Source organism: Lissotriton helveticus, chromosome 2_1 (assembly GCF_964261635.1).
Source record: "Lissotriton helveticus chromosome 2_1, aLisHel1.1, whole genome shotgun sequence".
In the NCBI taxonomy this organism is placed as follows: Eukaryota; Metazoa; Chordata; class Amphibia; order Caudata; family Salamandridae; genus Lissotriton; species Lissotriton helveticus.
Window position 1 is genome coordinate 1,503,441,432 of NC_136059.1, and position 12,938 is coordinate 1,503,454,369.

The window sequence follows — 12,938 nt, forward strand, 5'->3', positions numbered from 1 at the left end:
CGAGCACACCTGTTGCCTCTTCCCGTGTCTCCGCCCCTACGTCAGGATTTGTATTTCAGTCGGGCTACCCACGCACTAGCGGGACGCCTGTGCGGGACCAATCCCGGGACAAAGCCCGGACTAAGGGCGGACCCTCTGAGACCCTCCGAGAACCGAGGAGCCCGGCCCGGGCATATCCCCTTGCCCAAACAGGTATTGGATGTTCTATCAGTGCCCCGTACTGTCCTGAACCCTTGCGCTGCCTTCTGTTTGTAAATGTGTACTGTGATTATAGACCAGCCCATGTCTGACAAAGCGGGTGTGTTGTTGAATGGTACTTTGGACAAATACTTTTCCAAGTCGTCCCCTGATATCGCAAGGGAAAACATTTTGGCAGAGAAGCGAGCGGACCGTCGCCGCTCTGTGGAAAGTATGAAGAATGGGTCCATTCTCCTGCCATCATCCCCTGCTCTAGGGCCGATTGATATTGTCACCGAAATGCCACCCAGCGAGTCGATAAGTCTATTAGATAATCACCCCTTGGAAACAAATGCTCACACCCAATATGACAACTATGATAGATGTGAATAGACCAACCTCAACTCCCGAAGCAAATAGTCTTGGTATGCCACAGGGAAATGCGCTGCCATTGGCAACAATACCCCGCAACAGGATTACAAAACAAATACCCCCTGAGAAAAGCTATGGCCCACCGCCTATCAAGAAACAGCGGAAAAGGAGGGATCCGTTACAACCTAAGCTGAGTTGTCGAGACTTTGGCAAAAAGGCAAATACTGTCATGAAGGGACCCCACGCTTTACAAGGGGAACATGAGGGGATCTCCATAATGCCTCCATTACCAACCCAGCTAAACTCACTGATGGAAAAAGAGGATAGCATGGACACTAGTGGGGTTGAGAATTTATCAATAGAGCCCAAGGGTACTGTGACACTTCTGGACATAGAGGGTTTGATTAAATCATATTCTGTCAGTATTCTAAAGAGGCTGAGGGAAATGGAAAGTAGACTGTGTAAGATCGAGTATGTATTGGGCAGTAAGGACGTTGTAATTGACCCTGGTCGTAATAATGAAGGTAAAAATAATCAGAACATTATATCAAAAAATATACCGACCATTGTGCAAGCGCCCAAACAGATTCCTAATCATACCACAATTCCTCCTTCAATTGTCCCGTCAGTACAACCTAAGGGGAATACGATAACAGCAATGGTCCATCACCATCCTCCTCCTAAGCCCCCCCAAGTAAAAACTGTCGATCAATCCACCTTACATGTTACAAATAAAACCAATGATAACAACAATCCTAATACATCTTTGGGAAAACCAACGAGGGTGGTGGGAGATAACAGACATACCTGGGGGAAGCCCAGAAGGACCCCCTTGCCCGAACTCCCACCTGAGGCTGTACCCTATGTGGTAATTTTAACGGGGGTGCCTGTGCTCGACAACAATAAGCGGGAGGGCTTTGCCCAATTAAAAAACAAAATTATGCATTGGCTGAGCATTTATAGGCCAATCGCAAATCACATTAATGGGGAAATTACTCATGTTCGTCGTCTACAATGGTTAGGGGGTAAACCCAAAGACATTGAAGGCGACATTGTGGTTGTGAATTTTAGAGATCCGATTGCGGTACAATTTATTTTGAATTGGCAGATGGGGAACTCTAATAATTCAATAATTCCTAAACCACTAACTTACTTCTACCCCAGGGCATTGGTGTTTTCATCTCAACACCACCCGCCCCAGTATTACCCTCCACAACGCACTCAGCAACCACAGCCAAATAACCATTTTAGCACTCGGGATACTGTGGGTAACCAGCATGCTCTGTACCCCCCTTCTTTCCAAAATGCAAATAACATGTATCAAGCACCGTACCCTGTGGAATTACCAGATCATAGGGTTTGGAATTACGTAATGCCCAAAACACATAATCCCCAGAATGGAAGGATGGATCACCTAAAACCCTTCACCCCTTTAGAAACCTTTAATAGGTTCGACATCTTTAGTGGTCTTGATGACTGTGATTGATGCCATTCGACCCGGGGGGATGAGGGTATAGACAAAATGGCTTTGGGTGATGTGGGCATTTCAGATAAGCTTGTTGTACATGATAACACCATGCTTTCCTGTTTAGATAAAACTGTATACCATGTCAGGAATGAATTTGGAGATGTAAATGTTATGGAAGAACAGGTACTAGCCATGACCATCTTGGGGAGTACCCTAACTGCAGAAGTAACACCTTTGGTACCCCTACCTGTGCCTTTCACTAACCTTGATGGGATGCTTGGGAGTGTTGTTGAGAGGCCATCTAATCTTATTAAGCCGATTAAAATGGTCTGTTGGAATATAGCTGGAGTTGTAAAAAATCTGAGGGATCCCGAGTGGTCTAATTTGATAGAATCCTTCGACTTTTGCTTCCTCCAGGAAACCTGGGCTGTGGAGGCGCCTCATAGGGTGGGATACAAGACATATGGAATTGGTGCGACTCCCTCTAGAAGTGGAAGGGCATCTGGGGGTCTTTTGACATGGGTGAAAATAAATTTAAAGGTAAAGATTGAGGTTATACCCACTAATTGTGTTGACATATTGGCGCTAAAAGCTACTGTATTCAACTGGAAGAACCTATTTCTTGTAAACATTTACAATAGGCCCTCGCCTTCCTCTGGAGAATCGCCAACTATTGCAAAATTAGATTGCTTTTTGAGTAAATTGGATTCCAGGAATGATCTTGTTATTTTGGCCGGAGATTTAAATTGCAATTTCGAGCCAGTTCAGGGTCTAAGTGAAATTTTTGAGGAGGAAGACCAAGCAAACAAAATCCCCACTCTGGAGAATGTTAAACCAGTTAGATGCTCAACTTTGGGTCTTCAACTGATGAGTTTATGTGTAGAACATTCTCTTAGGGCTTGCAATGGAAGGTTACCATCTGACATCTCTAAGAAACCAACATTCACCAGAAACACCTATAAAAGTAACTTAGATTTCGTCATTGTTTTCATTTCTCTTTGGCCAAACCTCTTAGACCTTGAAGTAATGGAACGGTTCGAAAGTGATCACTTCCCCCTAACTTTAACTGTAGACGTCTTACTTTTTAATAATATGGTCGAACAAAGTACAATTGATGAAAGGGCCAATACCAACCTCGAGATCCATATTAGTAATAATAGAAGATCTCTGAAATGGCCACTCATACTGGACCATAGCGACATTCTCAGTGAAATATATTTACTTCTGGCCGGGACATTTGGACCCTATCTGGCGACAATGGATGAAGATGTAGTCAGTCAGTCAGAATATCTTTATTCGACTTTTACAAGTCATGCAAAGAATTGAACACAATACATCACATAAAATACATCCATAAAAAGCAGCAGACAGGCTGCACTTTTAAGACAAGCTATCTACATATATAAAATATTTACATTTGATGTCAAAAAGAAAACAGTTTTTTTTAAATCAAAATACATTTAAGGGGAAGTTAAGCCAGCAGTTTTCACCCTAGCCGCAGCCACCAAAAAGTTAGCAGTACAGAAAGAGATGCGAGGATTTAGCAAAAGTTGTAAAAAGAGCAATGCCGGGCGCACCTGTATGAAGCCAGCTTCTTTCAGGATTGGCAACAAATATTTTTTCCTCTGCTCGTGATAAAAACTACAAAACATAACAAAGTGCATCGTGTCCTGTACAGAAAAGTGATCGCAGCGGCAGGGGGGAGCTAAATCTGGTTTCTGCCAGCTCGAAAGAGAACCTAGGCAAGAATGTAGTAGGTTAAATCTAAGCTTAGTTAATAAAAACCTATGGTAAGGGAGGGTGACGAAGGTACGGTGCGAGCGAGGGTGTACTGACCAGAAGGCTATGGGCCCTTACTGCTGGTTTAAGCAATTCATGGGCCTCACGGCGCGCTTCCTTCCTTTCCTTAAAAGACTTTTTTATAAGGTCTAAGTCTTCAGCCTTGATTTTCTCTGGCGATGAGAACAATTCAGGGCGACCTAGTTCTAAAAACGATTTAGCTATGTACGCCAACCAGGGAATACTACTATGTTTATCAAGTGCTAGGACATCATGAAAAATTGTGTGATTTAAGGGGAGGTCCTCGTTCAGCCATATTTTCAACCACAATGTCAAGGGTGCTAGGCTCAGGGTGTCTGACAGATAGGGTATGCCCACCTCTTTATGGATAGAATAGGTTGGGGTTGACTGCGGGACAGAGAGCAGAGATCTAATGAATCTATTTTCAGCCCTCTGAATAGGGTCAAGGTTTACATACCCCCACAAAGGTGACCCGTATGATGCAATAGCAACGGGCTTGCTCTTATAGATTTTTAAAAGAGCTTCCATGGGCCTGGCTCCTAACTTGCCAGCAAAACCCAGGAGCGCTGAGGAAGATCTGATGACAGCCAACCTCTTTGCACTTATCTGTGGGCCCCACGAACCTTTCTGATCAAACAAAACCCCCAAATAGGGGAATGTGGCCACCCTAGAGACAGGGACCCCTCTGCAAAAGAATGATTTTTGTGTTTTTTTAGTACATCCGCGCCCCAATACCATCGTGTGTGACTTAGTGGCATTGACTTTAAGGTCCAAGTTCTCCATATAAGAGCCAAAGGCATCCAACAGGAGCTGGAGGCCAACGCCAGTGCGAGCGATTAACACGGCATCGTCCGCATACAGGAGTGCCGGAATCGCGGTACCTCCTGCGCGCGGAACGTCCGCTTCCAAGCGCTGCAGATGTTCTCCCAAACCATTAATATAGATGGTGAAAAGCAAGGGGGCTAAAATACAACCTTGCCGTACCCCCTTTACAGATTTAAACAATGGGGTGCATCTGCCTTGGTTTGACACTCTAACTGCTGCAAAAAGCTCCTGATGCATAGACGCCATAAACCCAACCAGGGCTTCATCAATGCCCAATTTCACCAAAATCGACCACAATTTTGACCTATTAACCATGTCAAAGGCCGAAGAGAGGTCCATAAAAGCAAGGAACACAGAACCCTCCTTGGCCACAGTGTATTTGGAGATGAGTAAATGCAGGTTAATACATTGTTCAATGGTTCCTTTTTTCTCTCTGAAACCATATTGAAGTTCGGACAGCCCTCCACAACCATCGACGTTCTCCCTCAATCTGGATAACAATACTCTGCCCAAAATTTTAATAGTTGAATCCAGTAGAGATATAGGTCTATAACACGCGGGATCATCCCGCTGGCCTTTGTTTTTGAAGATGGGTACAATGGTGGATATGGCCCACGAGGCAGGGGCTTTATTGCCTCTCACTGCATTAAACACGTTTGTCAAAACCTCCGCCCACAGATTTGGGGAATACATAAAAAAGTCAGCGGGGACTCCGTCAGGGCCTGGAGCCTTCAGTTTTGTGGTTGACAAGAGGGCATTTTTCACTTCCTCTGGGTTAAAAATGATGGATTTTGCCTTGGTGCTGGGCAATGGGGCCGCGTTGTTTCCTTCTACCACGCCCCCATATACGTTTTTAAAGTGAGACAACCATTTTTCATCAGTAATTACGCAGTCCATGGGTGCATTTTTGTCATCGGAGAAAAAAGGTTGTTTGATGATCTCCCAAAATCTCCTACTGTCCTTCAGCACTGCCGCTGAAAGGAGATTATCCCAGGCCTCGCGTTTGATAGTGTCCTTACGATTCTTTATGGCTTCCTTGTATATTCTCCTTAATCTTGAAATATCGTCTTTAGCCCTAGGCACTTTTTTTAAGGCTGCCAACAGTTCTCTGTGAGCTGACGAACATACGGAGTCAAACCAACGCTTTGTTCCTGTGGTTCCCTTAATGGGTTTTGCCAAGAGGTCCTTTGACACCTGGGCACATAATGCCTCATATGCTGCGATTATTTCCTTCCCTTGGGCACCCGGATTTTTACAGAGATCAACCTTGTCTTTGATTTTTGGGAAGTTTAGCACGTAAAAGTTTTCTGGGATCACTTTGGCCCACTTCACTCGTCTGTTATTGTCAGTGACCCTCAGAGGTTGTGCAGGAATTGCTGTTATTGGGGATGCCCCCATCAGGGCTCCCCAGGCCACTTCAAGTAGTACGGGGTTATGGTCGCTATGGTGGCTTACTACTGTGCGATAATCCTTGAACCGTCCTAGGATGCCTTGTGAGACAAATATATAGTCAATCACTGTACCTTGCTCAGTACCAAGAAAGGTAGGCATTCTTGGACCCCCATCGGGTTCGTACAGATCATAATTAGCAAGTAGTTCTTCTAGCTCCTGCCCCTCTGCAGAGTGTTCAAAGTGAGGGCCCTTTGGATCTCCGTCATCCACCTCGCTAGCTCCCCCTCCCTTACATGCTAGGTTACATAAATGAATATTAAAATCACCTAATAAAATTAATTCAAAAGCGAACTCGATATTCTGAGATGCTGAATATAAAAAGCTGTCTAGGTTAGCGATATTGCGCCCTCTGTAGTCGCTATTCCCAGAATTATAAAAATTAACGTATAGGATCCTACTGGTGTTATTAATCACCCTTTCGACCATTAAGATGTTATCAGAGTCAGTACTAATCTGCCTATATCTGCCTTTCAGGGCTAAAGAAAATAGAATGACCAAGCCTCCTTTAGCTCTACCCGCTCTGCTGGGTACTGCAGGTTTAGTGAAACTAGTGAACCCGTCCCACCAGAGGTTGGCGGATGTGTCCCAAGTTTCTTGCAGGGCAATGATATGATTCTTTGCTATAAAACTCAACCAAGCAATGTCCTGACGTTTCGTATTTATACCTGCAATGTTCCAGCTTATTATTTTACAGGAATCGGTAGGTGGTCTGGGTTCCCTGGGCCCCTCCCCCACCCCGTCTACTATGCATGGCATTGGGACGCCCTCTTTGACTACCCCTTGCAACGGACTTTGTGTGTTTATGCTAATTGAGGTTTGAACATCTAGGTCTCCTCCCTCAGTAAGTCAATCGCAAGTATTTAGATCTGATAAAGGGCCAAACCTATTTCTGGTACCGAATCCCCACCCAAGCGGGGTAGCTAGATGGCCCTGGCCAAGCGCTGGCATATTCCATATGGGTTGTGGTGTGGTTGGGCGTAACCTAAGCTGGTCATTAATCATCGGGAAAATAAACCTGTCCCCCTGGCCACGATGATTACCACCCAGGTGATTATTACCCCAGCTGGCCATGCTTGGTTCGCATAGCATGGTAGGCCTGGTATGTTGCTCATTCAGGTAATTAAATCTACCTAGATCTGTGTTAGTTGTAAATTGAAAGTGGCCATTAGTGTGTCGAGGTCTAATATCCCCTCCCCAGCTAATGGGCTTGGAAGGTCTCGTTTGGTTCGAGATACTGCGAGTAGTGACCAGCTGAGATTTACTATAGAAAAAATTAAGGGTGAGCGGAACTATGGTGCCACTGCGACGCTGAGGTGGAAAAATATTAGCCAAGATGTCTGGCAAGACGTCCGCGTTGGCAAAATTTAAAATAACACAATCCCCCTTAAACTTTTTAGGGTTACTCCCAATCCAAGGAACTCTTCTGGTCATGATTATATCCCCAGCCAATTTATCAAACCCTTGGTGTGCCATATACATGTTGCTGGAAAGCCAATGTAACGCTTTATCTTTCAGACCCTGATTTGACTCTATTTTGTCTTGTGCTAAGACAGGGACGTTGGCCAGTACAAGGACCACTGGTGAGGCTTCCAAGATAAATTGGGCTGAAACCACCTCAGGTTGCACAACAGCATCAACAGCAGTCATGCTAATGGGAGGGTCTGCGGCTTCTGCATCTTGCCTAGAAGCAGATAGAGGTGGTTGGGATGGAAAGGTAGGAGGAGAGGGTGGCGGCAACTCTTGTAAAATAGGTAATGGAATGCTTTCATTAGAAACGGCCACCACGTCCTTTGCTCCCTTATCAATAACAAGAGAAGCTAAATTCTCCACTTCTTCTACCAATTTACTCTGTACCCCTCCCAGCTTTTTAACTTCCGAAGTAAGTTTGTCCAATTTCCCAATCAGAGGCTTAATGATAGTCCTGATTTTGATGTCTATCATATCTTGGATCCTGTTAAATAGGTCATCATCAAGTCTACGTCTTGACTCCACATCGATGTCAAAGTCACCATTTTTCGCTTCACAGCGTAACGGGGGTGTGGCGGGCTTTTTCCTGCTTTGCTGTTTCCCTCCACGTTTAGCTGTGTATTTCCTACAGGCTCTAACCACCCGTGTAGCAGGCTGCGGGGGTGATGGAACTTCAACCACTATATCAGCCTGGGTGTTGGAATCGGAGGCGAAATTTTCTGAGAGATCAATTAAATTAATTAGTGGGTCGGAGTCATCGGCTGCTAAACCATTAGGTTGGGAGGAGTCTATAAGATTTGTAGAGGGGTTGTCAGGCAGGGTATCCAATGTAGCTGAGCTTGAAATACTTGGGGAGAGGCTCTCGGTAGGCAGAATAGGTGACTGGCTCAAGCCTAAGGATTGCCTTCTCTCGGTGTTAATTTTACTTACTACTTGAACCAAGTAGGAGTCTAAGGTATTAAGTGACTCTATGGGGGCAGGTACCAATTTCTTCCCCATGGTAGCTGCAGTCTGTCGAAGGATAATCAGGGCTCAAATGACTAGCGAGAAAGGGGTCAGAAAGCTTCCTATACAAATATTGGTGATGGTGGGGCTGGCAACGCGATTATCAGTCAACGACAGCAGGATATCAAACTTAACTAATACACGCAGTGTTGCGAGCTAGATGAACAGAATGTGCACAATACCTTGTCGGTGCCAGGGAGTAGATTACAGGAGGAGGGCCTAGCCTGGCCTTTTCGTGCCGTTGAGGGCCCGCCCTTTGCCCGGGCTTAGCCCCGGGCGTCCCGCTCGCGTCCCGCGTAGCTGGTCCTGGCCGCTTTAGAGCACCTCCCCTGGCGCCCTCGCGGTGTCAGAGCGCGCGCCGCCGCGTAGGCTGCCGGGATTCGTAGTCCCGGAGCGGCGGCGCGTCCCAAGTGCTGGCAAGATGACTCTCGGCGGTGGCGGCGTGGACAAGGATGTCGGTCAAGCTGCGGCGCTGCTCAGGTAAGTTTACTCGTCCCCAGAGGCTCCGCCGGTCCTGGCCACTTTAGAGCACCTCCCCTGGCGCCCTCGCGGTGTCAGAGCGCGCGCCGCCGCGTAGGCTGCCGGGATTCGTAGTCCCGGAGCGGCGGCGCGTCCCAAGTGCTGGCAAGATGACTCTCGGCGGTGGCGGCGTGGACAAGGATGTCGGTCAAGCTGCGGCGCTGCTCAGGTAAGTTTACTCGTCCCCAGAGGCTCCGCCGATCCTGGCCGCTTTAGAGCACCTCCCCTGGCGCCCTCACGGTGTCAGAGCGCGCGCCGCCGCGTAGGCTGCTGGGATTCGTAGTCCCGGAGCGGCGGCGCGTCCCAAGTGCTGGCAAGATGACTCTCGGCGGTGGCGGCGTGGACAAGGATGTCGGTCAAGCTGCGGCGCTGCTCAGGTAAGTTTACTCGTCCCCAGAGGCTCCGCCGGTCCTGGCCGCTTTAGAGCACCTCCCCTGGCGCCCTCGCGGTGTCAGAGCGCGCGCCGCCGCGTAGGCTGCCGGGATTCGTAGTCCCGGAGCGGCGGCGCGTCCCAAGTGCTGGCAAGATGACTCTCGGCGGTGGCGGCGTGGACAAGGATGTCGGTCAAGCTGCGGCGCTGCTCAGGTAAGTTTACTCGTGAAGATGTAATAAAAACTACATTTCTACCAATACATCAGAAATTTTTTGATGAAATAAAACTATTAGTCACCAAGATGCCCAAAAAACCCCATCAGAAAATTCAGAATCTGTCCCACAGCAAACCTTGGTATGACAGATCCTGTAGAGAGTCAAAGAGGGAATTATTAACTACAATCAAAGCTAAATCTCCCTTAGAGGTAAAACAAGCAAGGAATAAATACAAATCCGTTCAAAGAATAGCAAAAATGGCATGGGAGGAAGACAAATGGGCCGATTTGCTGTTAGCCGCCAGGGCGCGTGATAATGTCACTTTCTGGAGGTTGGTGGCAAATGGGAATAACGTGGGCAGGGTGGTCAAGGATGTTTTTCTGGATGAACAAACCTGGGTCACCCATTTCACGAACCTATACAAAAAATATGATGACCCAGATTTGGATATGCATGGAACAAACTGTGAATCCCCGGTAGACCAGTTGTCTTTTACTTTAAGCGAAACAGAGCTGGCAATATCCCAGATTAAACCAGGGAAAGCTCCAGGCTTGGACAAAATTCCGGGGGACCTATACAAGCACGATTTAGCAGTATGGGCACCCTATATTAACTTTTTGTGTAATGTATTTTCCAGCACTTTGGACTTTCCTGAGAGCTGGAAGGGAGCTGAAATCATTTTAATTTTCAAAAAGGGTGACAGGATGGACCCTTGTAACTATCGGCCAATAAGTTTAATGGACATTTTACAAAAAATGTATTCACGCCATATCTTATTACGAGTGACTAACTGGCTAGATGAAAATGCAATACTCACCAAATTCCAAGCAGGGTTTAGATCTAAAATCAGTACAATAGATCAGATTTTTAGATTCTGCTGCCTCTATTGGAAGTACGTGGTGATTAAAAGGTGCCATTTATATGTTGCCTTTGTCGATCTAAGGGCAGCATTCGACTTGGTGCCTCGCAATCTCCTATGGAAAACATTGAGTGCAGCAGGTATGCCAAATAATCTTGTCACTCAGATTAAGGAGCTACATGCAGGGAATTTTGCGAAAATCAGATGGGGTCCAAATGGTGAATTAACCCAGAAGATACCCATCGAGCGTGGAGTTCGCCAGGGCTGTGTCCTGGCCCCCACGCTATTCTCTCTTTTCGTAAACGACATTCCCTTATTTCTGGAGAGATGTAAGAACGATTCTCCTAAACTGAATGGCGAGAAGGTGTCATCGCTTCTTTTTGCTGATGATACCATCCTGATTTCCCAAACTAAAAACGGCTTGCAGACAATAATAGATACTTTTAATGATTACTGCAGCCAGAAGGGGTTGGAAATCAACGTGAAGAAGACCAAATACATGGCCTTAAATCCTATAAAACCAGATAGAGGCTGTCTAACACTAAACGGTGAAAAGCTGGAATCCGTCCCTCATTTTTCATACTTGGGGGTGACTTTGGATTCAAATTTTACTTGGAAAGCCCAAATGTATAAAAGCAAATTAATTTTTGCACAGAACGTCAAACCTATTCTTAGGGAGCAAAGTTTAAGTACAAGTAAAGCAGCCTCTCCTGTGATGGAATTATTTAAGGCCAAGGTCCAATCAGCGGTCCTTTATGGGGCAGAAATATGGGGACCCGGCTCAAAGGAAACCTTTAGTCTGTTAGACAATAATTTTATGCGAAGTTTGACAAGGGTTCCCAGAGGTACTCCACTAGTGCCCCTGGAACTTGATCTGAACTTCAAAAGAACCGACCACCAAGTTTTGATTCGACCGCTGATGTTGTGGGTCAGACTATGGCATGTCCCTGAACTTCAAGACTATAGAGATGGGATAAAAGAAGTTATGCTACTTGATAGTCAGGTTGACACCCCATGGTTAAGACATATCAAGATTTGGTTGAGCAAAATTGGGCTGAAACATTTTTGGGAGAACCCTGAACAATTACCCAACAACCCCAAAATAATACTGAAAAGGGCCTTTTGGAGCTTCATACTAAATAGGACCATAAGTAATAGAAGCAATGGGACCCTGGTAACAAGGTTCTTAAACTTCAAGGACGAACCTTTGTATGAGACCTTCATGGATGAAATAGAGCCCCCACTTGCCAAAACTTTATTTTTAAAGTTTAGATTTGGAAATTTACAAATAAAAACTACCTTGGCCCGCTGGGATAGGAACCGTGATGCAGGAACCTCGTCAACGGATGTAAATTGCTCTTTGTGTAACTGTAATCAGATTGAAAATGAGCAACATATCCTCCTTTTCTGCCCCTGTTACATTCGGGCAAGAAAGAGATGGATTAAACCCATCTGCCTTCTTTTAGGCGTGAGGTCAAGTTTACAGGTTCTGAGAATCCTAACAACTAATACATCCCAACAAATTATATTTAGTGTTAGTAGATTCTTACTTTCCATATTCTATTTAAGGAAAAAAAGGGGACATCGACTGTAATGGCATTGATTTGATTGGAATTGATAAGATGTTGCTTAACTTGATTTATGAATGAAACGTTTCTGCTCCATACATTTCACAAATTGCTTGTATTTTTGTTTTTTAAAAAACTAATGTTTTATCTATTGTAACGTTTTAACATAATGAAATGTAATATGATATATGCATTGCTCTTTTATGGCATTTTGTGCCGAAATAAAGATTTAATGATGATGAGTAGAAAAATAAAATTTAAACTGACATATGAAAATGCAGCAGGGTGCATACAACTTATTGTGCAGCAACAGACCCTGTGCAATAACGCATATCACGCCAACAGTACTATATTAGTAGCAAACTCTATCTTCCACTCTCCCTATTATCGCAAAGTATATGAAGAGTCGAAGTGTAGATAACAGTCCAGGATGCAGTTTTGCAGACATTGGAAAATAAACCCCCTTAGCTTCTGCCTTGATGGAGAACATTGCCTTGCTATCCGCCGCTAAGGTCAGGTGTCCATGCACAGGCAAATGAAATACTGCCCCCCCCCCCCATCGGCTTGAAGTGACCACTTATGTGAATCCATTTCTAGGTCATCCCAACATTCTGAAACTGGGAAATGCAATGTCTGAACTCAGCCATTGTAGCCAAATAAGCATTAATAGTTATAAACATAATGTGATAGAAGAGAAGCCTCAGTAAAGGTGATTAGGAAGAAGGAGGATCACTATTTTTATGATCTTGACTAGAAGCAGAAGCAACTTCGCCAGAAGGTTTGACCCAGGGAAGGACCTCTCTTTTCGGAAATACTTTTAAATAAAGGGTGAGCAAAC